General features: G+C 44.6%; 1 protein-coding gene and 1 pseudogene across 1 annotated transcript in view; one reads left to right on the top strand and one right to left on the bottom strand.

Moving 5' to 3' along the window:
• The window catches only part of LOC126235982 (solute carrier family 23 member 2), a 281,884-nt gene that overhangs the window by 106,302 nt on the left and 156,064 nt on the right, over nucleotides 1-19,518 (top strand). The gene's annotated exons all lie outside the window — the stretch shown is intronic.
• Nucleotides 12,969-13,086, bottom strand: LOC126238077 (5S ribosomal RNA; annotated as a pseudogene).

Here is a 19,518-nt window from a genome sequence, read left to right as displayed (position 1 = left end):
TACGAATTCTGAGAAAGACAACTTGAAATTTCACAAAACCTGCAATTTATTTCGCTGTTTACGCGACACTAGTTTTCAGTCAGAGCGCTCGTCTGACGCCATACGATCGCTTCATAAATATAACCTGCACAAGCTTCTTCGTCTCTGAATATCTACTGGAACCCACATCAACTTCCATCAATTTGCTGTAGTTTAGCCTTGGTGTCATACAATTTATAGCCCCAAATTTTCTACCATAACCCAACTGACTACTCCTCGATGAAGCAAGATGCGTCCCATCAACCGATATCTTCTTATAATCAGATTGTGACCTGAATTTCCTGTTTCCTCAGTTCGGTTTAGCACCTCCTCAATAGTTACTCAGTGTACCGATAAAATCTTAAGCATTCTTCTGTGGCACTGCATTTCAAAAGCTTCTGTTACGTCACTTTCTGGATTCAAAAATGGTTCAAATGGCTCTGAGCACTATGGGACTTAACTTCTGAAGTCATCAGTCTCCTAGAACTTAGAACTACTTAAACCTAACTAACCTAAGGACATCACACACATCCATTCCCGAGACACGATTTGAACCTGCGACCGTAGCGGTCGCGCGGTACCAGACTGTAGCGCCTAGAACCGCTCGGCCACTCTGGCCGGCCCACTGTCTGTATTGTTTATCGTTATTTCTGCTAAAATATAATATACACTCTAAGACAAAAAGAAAAAAAAAGAAAACGATGCCCCTCGAAGGAATTGTCAGAATGTGACGGAAATCAGTAAATGTGATCTACATGTACAGAGAATTGGAAATGATCGTATAGCGTCAGTTGCCTGGAGTTCCCAGACGGGAAGTTCGGCCGCCAAGTGCACGTCTTATTGAGTGCGACGCCACATTGGGCGACTTGCGCGTCGACATTGGGGATGAAATGATGATGAAGACAGCACAACACCCAGTCCCTGAGCGGAGAAAATCCCTCACCCCAGCCGGGAATCGAACTCGGGGCCCCCGTGTGTGGCTTTCCAACGCGCTGACCATTCAGCTAATGGGGCGTACTATGTACAGATAAATAATCGATTACAGTAGAAAAATTGGATCAATTATTCACGAGGGAGAGCTTCACAAGTTGGTCAAGTTAATAACGCGCCGGTTCAACTCCGTCCCTAATGGAAGGAGTTTTTCAGCTTGGCATTCATTGATACAGTTGTTGTGTGTCCTTCTGAGGGATATCGTGGCAAATTCCGCCCAACTGGCGCCTGAGTTCATCAAAAACCCGAGATGATTGCAGTGCCCTGCCCATAAAGTTTCGAACGTTCTCAGTTCGGGAGAGATCCGATGACCTTGCCGGCCTAGCCAGTGTTTGGCATGAACGAAGACGAGCAGTAGAAACCCTCGCCGTGTGCGGGAGGGCATTATCTACCGAAATGTGCACCCAGGATGGCTTGCCACGAAGGGCAATAGAACTTGCATAGAATATCGTCCACATATGGCTGTGCTGTTAGGGTGCCCGGGTCCTGGTACGGAAAGGTATGGCACCCCAGTCCACGACTCCTCGTTGTCGAGCCGTACGTTGGGCGACAGTCGACCTCGAACGCCACCACTCTACCGCTTGTCTTCGTGCTTGACAACCCTACCTTGGCAGCAAGGTCGCCGGATCTCTTCCCAATTCAGAGCGTTTGGAGCATTATGGGCAGCGCCCTCCAACCATCTCGAGAGTTTGATAATATAACGCACCAGTGGGACAGAATTTGGCACGCTGTCCCTCAGGAAGACAGTCAACAAATCTATCAGTGAATCCCAAGCCGAATAGCTGCTTGCCTAAAGGCCAGAGGTGGACCAACGCGTTATTGACTTGCTCAGTTTGTGAAGCTCTTTCTCTTGAATAAATCATCCAGTTTTCTGGGTGTTGTGCTGTCTTCATCATCATTTCATCCCAATCTGGCGCGCAGGTCGCCCAATGTGCGACGAATGTAATAAGACCTGCACGCAGGCGACCGGACCTGCCCCGCAAGGGGCCTCCCGGCCAATGACACCAAACGCCCATTTCCATTTCATCCAGTTTTCCTGAAATTGTAATCATCTGATTGTCTATACATGTACATCACATCTACCTCTTTCCGCCCCATTCAAATAATTGCTTCGTGGTTCGTCGTTTCTTTAGAGCATATTTTAGTAAAATCTGTATTACATTTTCCTCAACAGAGCTGAGTAGCATGGCTTACTCTTTCTCTTAATAGCTACTTCCTCCAATCCAGAAAAAAAAATATTGTGGAAAAAAACAGCGTCTGCGCGTTGTCATGGAAACATTCAGAAAAAGATTTCCTGGCTAAGAAATCTACGTTTGATGCTAACAAATATCTCTTTTTTTCGAAACGTTGTTCTTACTACTGACAGTTTATTTCGGCCACCCACATTTTGCTGCACAGATAGCGAAGCCCATCTACTGCTTTTAGTTTCTCATTTCGTAATCTATTTCCCCCACACCCGCCTCATTTTATGCTTCCTCTAAACCTGCAAATGCTATGAACGTACGTTGTTCGCCTGTCTTCAGTCTCCTAAGGTAAGTCGTACGGGCAGTAGTGTCTAGCGTGCTTCTACATTTCCACAGTGTCTTTTAGAATGAGAAAAGATGACTTGATGATTCGATCTGTGTAAACAGTAGCAGAAAACAACAGAACCAAAGTTACGGATAGCGCTCCTCCTGCTTCGAACAGTCAAAAAAGCATTCGGATAACGTCTGGTAAACCCGAAGTCTCACAGCAGCTCTAATTCTCCATCACGATATTCGAATGATCTATGGACAGTTGCGGGTTATTTCTGCACTCTCCGCTCTCTCAAGAAGTGAACTCGTCGATTGTCAGATGCGACTATAGGCGCAGTTTCGAACACATAAGTTTCCTCCTAAACTGATTTACATGACCATGATCGAATAAGTCACGCATTGTTTCCGGTTGTTCATTGCATCTTTCAAGCCAACAATGCACACACTCACACGACTAGAAATATCCAAGATAGGTTCAACGAGAGTATAACAATCACGAAATAAAACGTCTTCCTCGCTGTCTACTGTCACCAGATTTAAATATTATAGATTCTCGTCATTTGTGTTTCGGACACTAGAGGCTGTTTTTTTCCGTGACCATATATTTGACATGTCATATATCGTAATAGCCCCAAGAAAGCAACAGAAAATCACCTTCACAAGGAATTTGTTCTTGAAATGCATGCGAGGATTGTTCGTAACGCTCACTTCCTAACCACGGAAGTGGCTTTCAGTTTAATAGTCTATCGGAGCATATTTGGCACAAATTTATTTTCTTACAGCTAGTGTCAAAACGCTGCCAGTTAAAGAGAATGACAACAAAGCTAAGTGCGGGTGTAAATTATGAAGACTTGTCGTTTCGCATCTTATCACGCGACTGGGATTAGCATACGCATTACGGATACGAACTTAAGCTCTTAAAGAGCGACGGCGCAGCTAATGTGTTAGCATCTTGCGGCACAACAGTATAACCTTTAGTCAGGGGTTTTTCAGCACAAAACACTACTGCTATCGGTCTGGATGTTTGGTGTCTTTGTGTGAAACCAAAGCAGTATGACCTGGCATTCTCATGAGACAGGGAACTAACTACAAATTTATTGGGAGACAGAACTTGCTACGGTATTCAGTCCCCGTGGAAAAAAAAAGGCTGAAGGTACAACGAATTATGCACTTTCGGTGTAAAACACACCGTGGCACTATAGATAAAGAAACGGCAAATGAAACATATGTAGCTTCAGTCACTACCGTCGTAGAATCTTATCGAAAGACCTCCAACAAAACCCAAATAAAACCTTGGTATATGTGAAGACTGTCAGTGGCTCCAAAGTTAGCCAACAGACATTCATGGAAGAGAAAAGAACTGAAATTGAGGCTAGTAAAACAGAAATCCTGAACTCTGTTATCAAATGTTCCTTCTAGGAGTACTGCCTCGGTTCAATTCTCGCAACATTTCAAAGATGAGTGATTTACATATTAGTGTCAGAGGCGCTGAGAAACATCTGAAATGGCCAAAATTGAACAAAGTTCCGGGACTCGATGTAATCCCTGTCAGACTCAGTGCAGAATTTTTGGCTAGGTTAGCCTCTATTTTAATCGTAATGTACCATCGAACCCTCGAACAAGATGTGTACCTAGTAGTTAGAATAAAGCGTAGAGTAGCACAAAAATTGCGTCCAGTATCTTTGACATCTGCAGCTGTAGAATCCTAAAAAATATTGTCGGGACAAACGTAAAGAGATACTTGGAACAATATGATCTTCTCCACGTCGAATAGAGTAGATTCCGTAAACGTCGATCATGCGTAACTCAATTTACTGAAAGCCATAGATCAAGGCATACAAGTAGATGTGTATTTTTTTGCCTTCCGAAAAGCTTTTCTCAGTAGTATTCAAATGTTCATTAACAAAATGAAACTTGTAACTGGATTGGGTAATTGTTAGCAGAGAGGACGCAGCATGTTATGTCGGCTATAGAATCGTCGACAGACGTAGAAGTAATTTGAGGTGTGCCCCAGGAAGTAATCCGTGCCGTCCACGTTGTATATTAAAGACCTGCGAGACAATTTTAATAATAACCTACTAATTGATGCAGGTGGTACAGCCATCTTTAATGAAATGCTATCCAAAAAAATCTGTATAGGTATCTATTCAGATCTTGTTAAACTTTCGAAGTGGTGCAAAGACTGACAACTTGCTTTTCGTGTTTAGAAATGTAATACTGTGCTCTCCACAAAATGAGAAAACATAGTAACCTGTGACTATAATACCAACGATCTACAGTTGGACTCAATCAGCGCCTACAAAAACCTGTGTTGTGGCAGTCTGTAAGGATATGAAATGGAATGGTCACAGGCTTAATAATAGGTAAAGCAGGTGGCAGACTTTGGTTCGTTGGTAGCATACTGGGAAAGTGCAATCAGTCTACAATGAGAATGCTTACAAAACACATTTGTGCGTCCCATCCTAGAATACTGCTAAAGAGTCATGCAAAATAAGACTAACTGAGGACAGTGAACGTGAAGAAAGCCAACACGAATGTTCACAGGTTTATTTGACACTCAGGAGAAACTCAAGGATATTCTGGAAAAACTGAACTGCCAGGTACTTCAAGACAGGTTTAAACTATCCCATGATAGCCTACTTATCCCGTGATAGCTTAGTTGCAAAGTTTCCAGGAACGAGCTTTAATCGAGGAATCCAGAAACATACTACAATTCCCTTCGTATCACACCCGTTGGTACCACGAAGACTATATCAGACTACACTACTGGCCATTAAAATTGCTACACCAAGAAGAAATGTAGATGATAAACGGGTATTCATTGGACAAATATATTATACAAGAACTGACATGTGATTAAATTTCCACGCAATTTGGGTGCATAGATCCTGAGAAATCAGTACCCAGAACAACCACCTCTGGCCGTAATAACGGCCTTGATACGCCAGGGCATTGAGTCAAACAAAGCTTGGATGGCGTGTACAGGTACACCTGCCCATGCAGCTTCAACACGATACCACAGTTCATCAAGAGTAGTGACTGGCGTATTGTGACGAGTCAGTTGCTCTGCCACCATTGACCAGTCGTTTTCAATTGGTGAGAGATCTGGAGAGTGTGCTGGCCAGGGCAGCAGTCGAACATTTTCTGTATCCGCAAAGGCCCGTACAGAACCTGCAACATGCGGTCGTGCATTATCCTGCTGGAATGTAGGGTTTCACAGGTATCGAATGAAGGGTAGAGCCACGGGTCGTAACACATCTGAAATGTAACGTCCACTGTTCAAAGTGCCGTAAGTGCGAACAAGGGGTGACCGAGACGTGTAACCAATGGCACCCCATACCATGACGCCGGGTGATACGCCAGTATGGCGATGACGAATACACGCTTCCAATATGCGTTCACCGCGATGTCGCCAAACACGGATGCGACCATCATGATGCTGTAAACAGAACCTGGATTCATCAGAAAAAATGACGTTTGGCCATTCGTGCATCCAGGTTCGTCATTGAGTACACCATCGCAGGCGCTCCGTTTGTGATGCAGCGTCTAGGGTAACCGCAGCCATGGTCTCCGAGCTGATAGTCCCTGCTGCTGCAAACGTCGTCGAACTGTTCGTGCAGATGGTTGTTGTCTTGCAAACGTCCCCATCTGTTGACTCAGGGATCGCGACGTGACTGCACGATCCGTTACAGCCATGCGGATTAGATGCCTGTCATCTCGACTGCTAGTGATACGAGGCCGTTGAGATCCAGCACGGCGTTCCGTATTACCCTCCTGAACCCACCGATTCCATATTCTGCTAACAGTCATTGGACCTCGACCAACGTGAACAGCAATGTCGCGATACGATGAACCGCAATCGTGATGGGCTACAATCCGACCTTTATCAAAGTCGGAAACGTGATGGTACACATTTCTCCTCCTTACACGAGGCATCACAACAACGTTTCACCAGGCAACGCCGGTCATCTGCTGTTTGTGTATGAAAAATCGGTTGGAAACTTTCCTCATGGCAGCACGTTGTAGGTTTCGCCACAGGCGCCAACCTTGTGTGAATGCTCTGAAAAGCTTATCATTTGCATATCACAGCATCTTCTTCCTGTCGGTTAAATTTCGCGTCTGTAGCACGTCATCTTCGTGGTGTAGCAATTTTAATGACCAGTAGTATAATTACAGCTCGCACAGGGGCGCCTGCGCATTCTTCCCATACTGAATACGCGAATGGAGGGGGACGAGCTCTAATAAGTCGCACAATGGGAAGTACCCTCTGCGATGCACTTGCGACTCACAGTGGTTTTTGCAGAGTATTTACGTAGACGTAGATGTGATACTTCCGATTGAAAAGTGGAGGGTAGCAAACGCTATGGACCGACGAGCTGTGCTCACTCATGTCAGTTTCAGTAACAAGGTTCCGTGACAAAAAATAATTTGGCACCCTTCTGGTAACATTTCGTAGACGACGCTTTGTCGGCAGATACATCGAATGCGATAATAATGATAGTGAAATGTAGATAAATCTGTGGAATAAATCAGTGTTCTCTTATGTGTCATGGTGTTAGAAGACCAGTTTCAGACACCAATGTTACGACCCGAGCTGGCGGTTTGGTGTCATCAGGTTTTCGAACGGTGAGCGGAGGTGAGTGATCCTTTAGAGCGCCGGGACGGTAATGAAACTTTATTGAATTAACAATCGTTTATTGGTTCAAATGGCTCTGAGCACTATGGGACTTAACTTCTGAGGTCATCAGTCCCCTAGAACTTAGAACTACTTAAACCTAACTAACCTAAGGACATCACACACATCCATGCCCGGGGCAAGATTCGAACCTGCGATCGTAGCGGTCTCGCAGTTCCAGACCAAAGCGCCTAGAACCGCTCGGCCACCTCGGCCGGCTCTTCGTTTATTGGCGAGAGTTTTGCAATCACTCCATCTTCTTTCCGGAGCTGTCTACCGGCAACCGTGCAGAGTCCACTCTGCTCGAAAGGTGTACGTGGCAGGTCTAGCGTTGCCTGTGGTCAGTGCTACGGCCCAGTCGCTGGAGGATGCGGCGGTCGTGCGTCCCCGCAGCCTGGCTAGCCCTGGGACGTCTGCCAGATCCTCAGAGCTCTCGATGAGTGAAGCTGCGCTTAGACTCCGCCCCAGAAATCTGCATGCCTCTGTGGTCGGTTGTCGAGATGGCGTGTGGGTGGAAGACCCAGCAGAAACATGGAGGACAGCCCAGCATAAAGCCAGTAAGGCGGTGCCTGGACTGCCCCAGAGGTGGCGACAACAGAGTGTTCAGCACCGAAGTTGAACAGCTTTCAGAAGGGTAGATCGGTCTGTCGTCCACAGAAGATCTGACCGGCTCCCATCCTCAGTCACCTTGTGACGGGGAGAAAGGCGGCTTGCCGATCAGAAGTTCCCTTCCGCACTTCCGCAACTGAACGTCTGCAGCAATGGACTCCAAGTTGGCGACAGCTTATAGACACTTACTGACTGTACCAGAGCATCCAGTAATAGAGTTGGCCTTCCATCGGTATCCGTAATACAGATGGAATGACCTAACTCTGAAAACGAGCTTGAGGAGGGCGGGGGTTTTTATAGCAGGCAGTAATATGAACCTCCCCCCCCCCCCCCCCCACAATGGCGACCGAATGTACTCCCATTTTCTGAGCCTGACAGCGCTCTCAGTTGCTCCAGTGTTTAACTTCAGGATTTCAAAGCGTTCCTTTATGCAATGTTTGCATCTTGAAAGACGTTCTTGTGACATCTCTAAATGAAGTTACTGCATTTAGCCTTGTTGCAGTAGCACGCTCTTTCTTTTCCGCACTGTTGTTGAAGTGCTGTATGAGTTGTTTTCGGATTCCGTCTCTCATAGTCTAATGAAATGAGCTCACAGCTTGTTTGTACTTCGGGCCACGCGTTTTCACATTCAGTTACGACTCTATTGTGTAACCGGCGGACGTACCCCACTTTGCCGTCTCCGTCGGTTCTTAACAAAATTTTATCCCTATGCTTCGTCTGCGCGTCTGACTGCATGCAGTGGTGCCGGGCTTGATTCCCGGCAGGGACGGAGATTTTCTCTGCTCAGAGACTGGGCGTTATGTTGTCCTCATCATCATCGCCACGCACGTCACCCAGCGTGGCGTCACCTGAAAAGATTTGCAACTCGACGGCCGGATTTTCCCAGGTGGGGACTCCCGGCCGCCAATGCCCATACTTACTGTTCCTGCCATTACTTACTAGTCTATTGTGCAACTGTTCTATCCTGAGAGTGGTGGCCAACTGCAGGTATAGCGAATACTATTGGAGATTTAAATTATATGCCGAGGTAATTCACTAGCGACAGTCAAATGAGTGAAGTGCAAAAATTGCATCTCAGAGCGATGTAGTGGTCAGCGTCAGTACTCTTATTACCCATGAGCTTCCGTGGCGACGATATCTGGCGTCTAATTCAGCGTAGAAACACGAATTTGTAGCATCGTTACCAGAACTATTCTCTGGTTTGAAGCCTAATGGAAAGCTTAACCTATAAATGAAGATGACGATGCAAAGATTCCGGCTCTAGATTTTCTTACCTGCGTTATCGCGTAGAAAATTATTGTAGAACTCCATAAATAGATCAGGCTTCTCCACAGTATTTATATTTCTTTGCAGTTGAGGATATTCAGCCGCCAAATAATTGTTAAAATTCATGGTGAAACCTTCATCTGTCATTTATTTTGCAGAATTCGCTACTAGTTTCGGTCAATCACCATTATCAAGCTTAGCTGGCATAAACGGCAGAAAAGTTCTACCATAATTTGAACAAAAGTAATTTGATTTTTTAAGCCCACCATAGCACGCAAAAAGTTTCTCACAATAATAACTGTGTACGATAAACTTTCGTCAAGAAGCAAGTCCGCATCGACGGCTAGAAACACATTACTAGCTGTCGATGTGGACTTGCTTCTTGACGAAGCCGGCCAGGGTGGCCGAGCGGTTCTAGGCGTTACAGTCTGGAACCGCGCGACCGCTACGGACGCAGATTCGAATCCTGCCTCGGGCATGGATGTGTGTGATGTCCTTAGGTTAGTTAGGTTTAAGTAGTTCTAAGTTCTAGGGGACTGATGACCTCATAAGTTAAGTCCCATAGTGCTCAGAGCCATTTGAACAATTTTTTTCTAGACGAAAGTTTATCGTACACAGTTATTATTGTGAGAAAATTTTTACGTCCTTCGGTGGGCTTAAAAGAGCAAATTACTTCTGTTCATATTATGGTATAACTTTCCTGCCCTTTATGTCAGTTAAGCTGACATTGACAGAAATTAGTAGCGAACTGTGCAAAATAAACGACAGCTGTAGGTTTCATTATGAATTTTAACAATTCTTCACAGTAAGCTGCTAGTGAAATAGATCAGTAACTACGCCACGTACATACGTGTGTGTTCTGTGGATTCCTTACCTTAGTCGGTAAATATGGAACCCTTATATGATCACACTGTTGTCTGTCTCTTCGTCCGTCTGACTGACCGACTGTTAAGAGACGGCAGAGACCGTGTTAATGGCTTGTGAGTTCTCCCGACCTCTATCGTTCTACGATGTCACCGACGGTAACTGGGTTATGCAGCAGAATTTTTCCTGAGGAACGGGTGAACGTATCAAGTTGAAATTTATGTCAAATGCTAAAGTATACGGCCTCTTGGAGGTGCAAATAATTTAAGATTGTAAGTCAGCGCTAACAAAAGATACGGCCATATATCTCATTTTGATACTCGCAAACTCACTCATTAAAACCTATAGATGAACTGCATGTATACATGTCAGGCCTGGTGGTCCAGCGGTCTGTGTCCGTTCTTTCCTGCCGCTACAAGGACAAAAAAAAGCGTAGAGTGTAGAGGCATCATGTTATAGTGCAGAGATTAGGTCGCTATAGGGTTCGACTCCTGTTGTATCTAATCATTTTTCTTCACTTTCGCGACAAAAAAAAAATTAAAAAAGTAGCTCAGTGAGTCAAGGCAATGCCGCGGGGAATGGACATGCGGACAGGAGGGTATTCGAACCGCATTCACGCCCAAATTCTTTTTTTTTTTCAGTTATGGTACAAACAAAAAAGCGGCAAGACGCATGCCTGAAAACGCAGAGGTCACAGAATCGTATTTCGGTTGGACCATGGTTCTTTCAGTCTTCGTTTTAACCTAGCCTTCACCTCTCAACGATGTGAGGCGTCCCCAGAAACAACACGTGGTTCGGATTCCGCGTTAAACTGTAGGTCCCCTTCCCCCAACTGGATAACTGGAGTGGGTCAGGGACAGGCAAGTCGCCGAAGTGGCGTCCAATACAGCAAAACGAAAAAATCGTTACCTGTATGTACAACTTTGTACGGAACTGTCAGAGCGCGATTCCTATTCACACTCGTCCAATTCTTCCTTTTTTTAACGTTAGAAGTACTCCCCCATATACATTGTAATAAGGTATGTGCCATATAGGGAGTAGTAGCCGTAGATCAATACAACAGTTACATTAAGTACGTTCATATACATTCATGCTGGTTACAAGGTAAGAGAAAATGATAATATACTAGTAACTGCTGAAACATCCATGATAGTGTCTCAGAATTAATCGCACTTATCAAGAGTAATAATATTCCACATAGTACTAAGTACAGAAATATTGCTGAAAACTTAAATGAATAACAGCGAAATCTTAAGTTCCGATTCGAATATATTGCACTGAGGTCACAAAAGTCATACCGACACGCTAATATCGTGTTGAACTCGCCATAGCATGGAGTTAACAAGTGGTTGGAAGACCCCTGCAGAAGTATTGAGCTGTGCTACTCTATAACCATCCATAATTGCGAAAATGTTGCCGGTGTACGTGTTCTGCACGAACTGACCTTTCTATTATGTCCCATAAATATTCGATGGGATTCATGTCTGGCGATTCCCGGTGACCAAATCATTCGCTCGGATTGTCCAGAATGTTTTTCAATCCAATCGCGAATAATTATGCCCATATAAATTCTGTCGTTCTTTCGGAACCTGAAGTCCATGAACGGCTACAAATACTCTCCACGTAGCTGAACATAACCATTTCCAGTCAATGATAGGTTCAGTTGGATCAGAGAACCCAGTCCATTCTATACAAAAGCAGCCCACATCATTATGGAGCTACCATCAGCTTACACAGTACGTTGTTCACATCTTGGCTCCATGGCTTCATGGGGTCTGCACTACATTCGAACCTTACTGTCAGCTCACACCAATTGAAATCGGGACTCATCTGTCCAGACCACGGTTTTCCAGTCGTTTTATAGTCCAACTGATATGGTGACAAGCCCAGGCAAGGTGCAGTAGACGATGTCGTGCTGTTAGCAAAGGCACTCGCTTCGGTCGTCTGCTGCCAAAAGCCAGATTTCGCCGCAGTGTCCTAACGGGTACATTCGTCGTACGTCCAACATTGATCTCTGCGGTTATTTCACGCAGTGTTGCTTGTCTGCTAGCACTGACAACTCTACAGAAACACTGCTGATCTCGGTCGTTAAGTGAAAGCCTTCGGCCACTTGTTGTCAGTGGTAAGAGGTAATGCCTGAAATTTAGTATTCTCGGCACACTCTTGACACTGTGGATCTCGGAATATCGAATTCCCTAACGATTTCCGAATGGAATGTCCCACGGGTTTAGCTTCACCTCTTATTCCGGGTTCAAAGTCTGTTAATTCCCGCCGTGCAGCCATAATCACGTCGGGAATCTTTTCGCATGAATCTCCTGAGTACAAATGACAGCTCCGCCAATGCACTGCCCTTTTATACCTAGTGTACGCGATACTACCGCCATCCGTGTATGTGCACTGGGCTATCCCATGACTTTTTCCACCTCAGTGTTTAATGCCACGATCAATTTGGGCGTCGATGGTGCCGCCGTCTTTATTGCCGAAATATTATTACAGATTCCAAATGGGATGCAATTTTGGTGAGCGTCAAAGATGAGACAAACGTGTAATCAGATGCTCTTTTGACTACCGGCCTTGGGAGCTGTAGGGGCATAAAAATACAGTGCTAAATTTCCTCATTTGCTATGTTTTTGGTGGGTGATTTACGGTTTCCTATTATCCACTAGGTGTCTCACGCGACAAGACAGGTGGCAGGGGGAGAAATGCCAGTGAGAATGTCCTAGATGTCTTATCCGAAAATTGAGTTGAACGGTTAGGCAACCGACTCGTACAGGGGGTAAACACAAATATGGAACACCAAAAACACAATCATTACGATGACTAATAAAAAAGCACTACGTCTTCAGGCCACGAGTGGCCTACTAGGACCATCCGACCGCCGTGTCATCCTCCGTGGAGGATGCGGATAGGAGGGGCGTGGGGTCAGCACACCGCTCTCCCGGTCGTTATGATGGTATTCTTGACTGAAGCCGCTACTTTTCGATCGAGTAGCTCTTCAGTTGGCATCATGAGGCTGAGTGCACCCCGACAAATGGCAACAGCGCATGGCGGCCTGGATGGTCACCCATCCAAGTGCCAATCACGCCCGATAGCGCTTAACTTCAGTGATCTAACGGGAACCAGTGTGTCCACTGCGGCAAGGCCGTTGCCCACCATTACTAATACAGTGTAGGAAAACTGTTGGTATTCAAAACACTTCCACTTGTCTCGAAATGCATAAATACAGATTCTTTACGGTTTCCAGGTGAATTTTATACCACTCTTCCTGTAGAATAGTGTCAAGTTAGGTAACGATGATGGAGATGAACAGCAATCACGCACACTACTCTCCAAAGTGTACCACAAAGCAGAGATCTGGTGACTCTTGTCACCGAGGGAGATGTGACAGTTCATCCTCATGCTCACAAAACCAGTCCTGGACGAGGCAAGCTGTGTGCACAAGGACCCAGTCGCCTTGGAACACAGCATCACCACTGGTGAACAAATATTGTATCATGGGATGGACCTGATTGGCCAAATTGCTCACTTCTACATTCTAATACATACACCGAAAACCACCGTATACTGAAGGGCGGAGGTTCCTTGCACCATCACAAGTCACTTCCTTTTGCTGTTCCACTACCAAACAGAGCGAGGCAAAAGCGACCGTCTAAAAGCCTCCGTATGAGCCCTAATTTCTCGTATCTTATCTTCGTGGTCCTTACGCAAAATGACGTTGGTGGCAATAGAATCGTTCTACAGTCGGCCTCAAACGCCGGTTCTCTACATTTTCGCAATAGTACCTTGCGAAAAGAGCATCATTTTCCTCCAGGCATTTTCATTTGTTTTCCGAAGCATCTTCATAATACTTGCGTACTGTTCGAACCTATCGGTAAAAACCTAGCAGCATGCCTCTGAATTGCTTCGATGTTTTCCTTCAATCCGACCTGGTAGGGGTCCCAAATACTAGAATAGTACTCACGAACGGGTCGCACTAGCTTCTATACGCCGTCTCCTATATGGATGACCTTCACTTTCCCAAAATTCTCCCGATAAAACTAAGTCGTGCATTCGCCTTCCTTATTACCAAGCTGACGTGCTCATTGCGTTTCATATCACTTTGCCACAGTATGCCTAGACTGTGTCACGTTGCACACCGCTAATGCTTTATTCGAACGTTACAGGCTCATTTTCCTACTCATGTGCATTAACTTACGTTTTTCTACATTTAGAGCAAGCTGCCGTTCATCACACCAACTAGAATTTTGTCTAAGTCATATTGTACACTCCTATACTCACTCAATGACGACACCTTCCCACACAGCACAGCGTCATCAGCAAATAGCCGTAGATTGGTGCCCAGCCTGTCCGTCAGGTCTTTTATGTGTATAGAGAATAAAAAGTCTCATCACACGTTTCTGGGGCCTTCCTGACCATATCCATATGTCTGATGAACACTCGTCGTCGAGGACAGCATACTGGGTTCTGTTACTTAAAAAGTCTTCGAGCCTCTCACAGAACAGTGAACCTAAACCGTATGCTGAGATCTTCGCCAAGAGTCTGCAGTGGGGCACCGTGTCAAACGCGTTCCGGAAACCTATGGATATAGAATACGCCTGTTGCCCTCCATCCATGGTTTGTAGGGTAACATGTAAGAAAATGACAAACTGAGTTTCGCTCGAGCGATGCTTTCTAAATCAGTGCACAAGAAAATTTATTATATACGGTCCCAGAATGTGTTCAAGAACTCTGCATCAAACCGATGTCAAGGTATTGGTCAATAATTTTGCGAATGTGTTCTTTTATATACAGGAGTAACTTTCGCTTTTTTCCAGTCGTTGGAGCTTTTCTCTGGGCAAGAGATTCGCGATCAGTGCAGGCTAAGTAAGTGGCCAATGCGGCAGAGTACTCTCTGTAAAACCGAATAGGGGTTCCATCTGGACCTAGCGGCTTATTTGTTTTCAACTCTTTCAATTGCTTCCTTACGCAGTGGATTCCTATTTCTATGTCCTCTATGCGTGTGGCTGTGGAGCAGTTAAACGATGGTCTGTTTGTACAATCTATCTGCCCGAATGAATTCTTAAACGTGGAATTTAAAACTTCAGCTTTCCTTTTGCTGTCTTCTATTGCCACCTCAGATTGGTCACGAGTGACTGGATAGAAGCCTTCTACGCGCTTAAAGTGGTTTTGCGTATGAACCTGATTTTCTCGCGTACATACTTTGGTAGTAATACTGCATTGCTGAGTAGCCATAGGGCCAATGGAATACCACAGCATGGCTGCCCAAATCATCACCGAACCTTCGCCATGTTTCACTCCCGGGATGTAAACTCTGCGAAGAGTTGGAAACAGTGTGAAATGTCCGCCAGATCATTTACGTATATAGAAAATAAAAGCAGTTCTATCACTTTTCCCTGGGGCACTCTAACAATCCCTTCCAAAGCTGAATGGTAGTTTTTACATTTTTGATATGGTGGACCTGTATTTAATTACTGGGGACAGCACCAGTGTCAACTGACATGGTCGTCACTAAAATGGCGTCAGATGAGAATATTTGCAACGACCTGTCGGCCTCTTCGGATTTATTACTTAATTATTATCAGCTGAAAAAGAACCACTTCGCTTAGTCTTTATTTTCATTTGCTTTCTAAGAAAACTGAAGATAACTCCGAAAATAGTAAAAATGAACATTCAAAATCGTATAAATGTTAGTATTTCACGCTCAAAAATGCTCTCTAATGCCGAAAAATACTATTAAGTACTTTTAAATCCACTTAAGCTATGCAACAATACCTTAATCTAAAAGAAAGTACTCTGTCACTCACTTATTCATTTCTGTGTAGAACACCAAGAACATTCCAAAATTCAAAAGCATAAATATCCGAAAATATTAAAGAAAATTATGGAACTCTCTAGAAGTAACACTTTCCTGTTTTCTCGCTACTGAATTTCTTCGGGCGCTGATAACCTCGCTGTTGTGCGCCCTAAAACACTAATAATCATCATCATCATCATCTGAATTTCTTGCCGCCGCAGAACTGACAGACTTGATCCATTTTGCGAGTGACAACGTGTTTTAGTCTGTTGTGTTTAGTCTTTAATAGGATCACAACGAAATGCTTCATCTGCAAACTTCAATCTCTGCTTCTTCTGCTTTGTACTTCTCATACCTGCCGGCCGGAGTGGCCGAGTGGTTCTAGGCGCTTCAGTCTGGAACCGCGCGACCGCTACGGTCGCAGGTTCGAATCCTGCCTCGGGCATGGATGTGTGTGATGTCCTTAGGTTAGTTAGGTTTAAGTAGTTCCAAGTTCTAGGGGACTGATGACCTCAGAAGTTAAGTCCCATAGTGCTCAGAGCCACTTCTCATACCTTTATGTTTTGTTCATGCATTTGTGATCGTTATCTTTCACGAATGTCACTTACTGTAGTAAAAAAAACCTAAACTCTAGTTAGTTCATTTTGTAATCTTGTTTCTTCATCAGTTTCTCTATGGTTTCTGAGTGTCTCACTCGATCTTCTTCTCGTGGTTAACCTGTTTTAATCTATTCATTCTCTTCTGTGGTGGAGCTAAAGGTGCTTCTTCATTCTTATCTGTTTCATTTGTTCGTTGTTCTTTCTGTTTCCTTCTTTTCGCTTCATCACTGACAAGTGTTCCCCCTCTTTTATAAAGGCTTAATGTTAAACGTTAATATTACTTAACACGCTTAAATTCCACTTAATACACTGTTCACTACCTTAATCAATTCACTTTCACTTAATTTTCTCTAACTTTCTATCACTTTCACTTTTCCTTTATCCACTTTAATCTGTTTCCGAAAGTATACTGACGGATGTCTCTCGCCATCGCCTTTAAATATCATTCTGAGCTAGGGCGTATCCCAACCCATAACAGCATAATGGAACATTTTAGAACACTGTAAGACATTCTGGAACGTTCTAGAACACTCTAAAACTTCCTGGAAGGTTCAGTAACATTCTGCAATTCTTCAACATTTTCGAATATTCTACAAGGATTTAGCAGTCGATTCCCATTTGTTTGGCGGCCGGTGTGGCCGAGCGGTTCTAGACGCTTCAATTTGGAACCGCGCGACCGCTACGGTCGCAGGTTCGAATCCTGCCTCGGGCATGGATGTGTGTGATGCCCTTAGGTTAGTTAGGTTTAACTAGTTCTAAATTCTAGGGGACTGATGACCTCAGATGTTAAGTCCCATAGTGCTCAGAGCCATTTTGAACCCACGTGTTTCACCGTCTTCCCATGAAAAGTCCATCGGCGTGTTCACTTTTGACACACATATCTTAGAACCCAATCCCTGCAGATCCAAAACGTAATCTTCTACCATACCATATAACCCCCATAGAGCTGTGGGAGTCGATTGTGGAGTTATAGCGGCACGCACAGAAAATCCACGTTTACTTTTATTATACGGGGTGTTACAAGAGACACCAACAAACTTCGATGCGTTTAAAGGATATCTTGAACAAATTGAGGATAGGAACCCATGTCCAGAAACGTCGTCCAACGACGCTACAGAGCGTCAAAGTTATAGGCGCCGGCGCCTGCCATTACGCCACCCCTGCGGCAGCAACACGTGACTTTTTAACGCAGGCGGAATGTCTCGCAGTAGACCTGTGTTGTTTGTTATTCAGTGATCGCTACTGGTTACAACGGTCACCAGTGGACAAACTGGAGGATGCTGCTGTGTAGACAGGCCTTGCTCTGTTGCTCGTTGATAATGGTTTCAGTCATCGGTTTTCATCCATAGTGTATTTCTCTCCTGGCACCCTCTAAAATCTCCAGTGTTTTTCGGTATACATGATGTAACAGAAGGATGCCGACAGCGTCCACACTACAGGGCATAACGTCTGCCTATGTAATAGCTGTTGCCGTCTACTTGCCTGGTATTTCCAGTAATCAGTTGCTTTGAATGAATAATGGCAGAGATTTCGACAATTCGGCGCGTTTATTTAATTTAAAGGAAATGAACTATGAACGCAAAGAAAAGAGGAGGAAATATAAATCTCTCTGCCGCCACTGGTGTTAGCTGTCCCTACAGTTTTTTTTTTTTTTTTTTTTTTTTTTTTTGTGATATGCATGGATGCATTTAGCGCCATCTACTGTCCTGAATGCAGTCAGAAACATTCCGAGACGTTCCGCCTGCAGTCCGTCAGTGAACAAAGTCACATTTGCTGCCGTAGGGGTGGTCTAGCGGTAGGCGCCGGCGTCTATAATTTTGACGTTCTACAGCATCGTTGGATGACGTTTCTGGACACGGTTTCCTATCCTCACCTCTCGAAGCTTGTCAGTATTGTTTTGTAACACCCAGTATACAAGGCGCGATCAAAAAGTTTCCTTTCGAAGGCTGCACAGTCCAGTATTGAATGTTAATCAGGCAAAATCGCCATGAGCACTGAGGTGATCATTCCACCGATGAGTGTTTGGTAAAACACTGTGTCCTGCTGTGTGAAGAAGTCTGTAACTGCCTACTGCAAGGCTTCATCCAACAGGAATCATCGATCCTTCGAGCCCTTTTTTAAGAGACCAAAGGCGTGGTAATCGCGTGGAGAAAGAACAGAACTACAGGGAGCATGCTCGTGTGTCTCCCGCTTGAGATGGATGACGCTGACATCCCAGATCGACCTGCGTTTTGTGTCGCGTCGTGACCGACAATCAACTTGGCTCATCATTCCCCAGTGGTGGTTTCCAATAGACATGCCGCGCCTAGCACACGTTCTTCATGTCACCGATGTTTGTCTTCCGTCAGTCAAGAAAAGGGTAACAGCACATTGGTCCTATTTGGATGCATTTGACAATAATGTCACCATAGTTCGTTTCGGCATTCTACAAGACATGAATGCCCCACTGATCCCATACTTCATGTCGGTGCTTTCATACCCGCATCGGAGTCGCCTACATACGCTGCTGCAGCGCCCTTAAACGGAAACTTTTTGAGTGTCCCCTATATACTCATTTATTTACCTATAAATATTACAACAAAATTTTGGTATATTATACAAGGTGAATCACAGTTAACAGTTATGATACAGATGAAAATATACCATAAGGAATCAAAAACTTTCCAGTGAACAGGGATACACACAGAATCCGTTTGCAAGATAACTATAAATCTTGGTTAAATGCCTCCTACGACTTCAGTATGAAATATTGTCCTAATTAGCAGAAATGTATTTGGAAAGTTAATTTTTCAATTAAGTACCCATGTAACTGTGCTCAAATTTGACGTAAGCCTATATGCTGTAAGTGACCCACCACCTACAGCGTTTCTCGGAGACTGTCTGCACAACTCATTGTGCCAGACACGATCGGTAAATGGAACAAGCATGATGGGGCACCGGCACACTCCGTTTCTGATGTGAGACCGCATCTAATGCGCCAGTGTTGCCCAAGATATATTGTTCCAGAATACAAGGTCACCTGATCTCAGTTCCCTCAATTTTCTGTCTGGGATCACGTAAAAGGTGAAGTGTAGAACATTCCCGTTAACGCAGGTAAAGACCTGGAATAGCAAACTGTACAGGCTTGTCGAGTTTACAAGATGTACGGGAGTGTTTGAACGAATTACTAACTCACTGGGGGGACGAGCG

This window comes from Schistocerca nitens, chromosome 2 (genome assembly GCF_023898315.1).
Source record: "Schistocerca nitens isolate TAMUIC-IGC-003100 chromosome 2, iqSchNite1.1, whole genome shotgun sequence".
Taxonomy (NCBI): domain Eukaryota; kingdom Metazoa; phylum Arthropoda; class Insecta; order Orthoptera; family Acrididae; genus Schistocerca; species Schistocerca nitens.
The sequence above is the reverse complement of the archived record's forward strand: the minus strand, read 5'-3'. Positions and strand labels throughout refer to the sequence as shown.